Below are 1,186 nucleotides of genomic sequence, written 5' to 3'. Positions count from 1 at the left end.
CGATAAAATATTTGTTAAGCATCATAAGCATCAACATTCACAACAGAAAAGCAAGCATGGGCTGCTGCGTGCATGGTTTGGCATGGAGCAGCGCTTCCTTTATTATCACTAAAAACTGACACGACTACATTGGCGCAACCCTTTAAAAACGTGTTATAAATAGAAACTCTGCCTATCTTGCGCGTGTTAATCATTTTAATCTTATTAGTTGTTCTTTTTGCTTTTGTGCAACAGATAAATAACAATTTATAGGTTTTAGACACTTTATGTTTAGATAATTTCTATTTTGCGGGAGTCCCGCGAATCATTTTATTCTCCTGCATCCTGCACACACACGAGTCTCTTCCCGCCCGCACCCGCACTCGCCCATCAAGAGTTGTCCCGCGCCGCACCCTGTTGAGTTGGGTCCCGCGGTAGTTACTCCCGCCGTAGTGCAGGTCTCTAGTCTGAGGGTGGGCGCTCAGAGGGAGGAAGTGAAGCCAGTTGGGAACCTCCTCCAGGGCCGCGTGTCCGTGATGGACCAGGAAGTATGTGTTTCTGTGGTATTTATTAAATGGTGATTTTTGTAAACGGGATCATAAATATTTTGCTCTCTTCTCATCTTTCCCATTCTTTTGTCCCGAAGAGTATGAGCTTTTTGCGTTCATCAGTCACATGGGAACGAGCACAATGTGTGGTCATTATATCTGCCACATAAAGAAGGACCAACAGTGAGTGAAGTTCTTTCTCCATCTCTCTCTATCATTGTTCATATGCAGCTCTTGCACAGCAGTATCATTTTTCTCAGTATTAATGTTTTCATTGTTACTCTTTGCTTCTTTGGTAATCTTTAAAGGGGCCATATGATGCGATTTCTATTGTATCTTTAGAAAGAATGAACGGCGCACTCAACACATAAGACACTTGCACTGTTTTAGCGTGACTGCTCTCTTTACTGGGTTTTCGTATGTCAACTGTTTTTACCGGAACACTTCCGGCTACAACGTAACACTGCATTCTGGGAGATGTAGTTAAATAAACAACGTTAACAAAATACACAACATTTCCTCCCCTCTTACTCATAAGGTCAACATAAATAATTAATTGTCACTTGCAGAATGAAGGAATGCCATTCAGTTTCACTGTAACATTCTGTGAACACATTTTTTTTTTTAACAAATATTCTCCGAACATTCAGTCTTTCTTG

General features: G+C 41.2%; 1 long non-coding RNA gene across 1 annotated transcript in view; it reads left to right on the top strand.

The window, feature by feature from the left end:
• LOC107752544 (uncharacterized) overlaps nt 1-711 on the top strand; it is a 1,468-nt gene extending 757 nt beyond the window's left edge. The window contains exons 2-3 of the long non-coding RNA XR_001641368.1: nt 452-527; nt 626-711. This is a non-coding gene — a long non-coding RNA (uncharacterized LOC107752544). The remainder of the gene's footprint in view (nt 1-451; nt 528-625) is intronic.
• Nucleotides 712-1,186: the final 475 nt, after the last annotated feature.

Source organism: Sinocyclocheilus rhinocerous, unplaced genomic scaffold, assembly GCF_001515625.1.
Source record: "Sinocyclocheilus rhinocerous isolate Xijiao unplaced genomic scaffold, SAMN03320098_v1.1 scaffold10205, whole genome shotgun sequence".
Lineage (NCBI taxonomy): Eukaryota > Metazoa > Chordata > Actinopteri > Cypriniformes > Cyprinidae > Sinocyclocheilus > Sinocyclocheilus rhinocerous.
The sequence above is the reverse complement of the archived record's forward strand: the minus strand, read 5'-3'. Positions and strand labels throughout refer to the sequence as shown.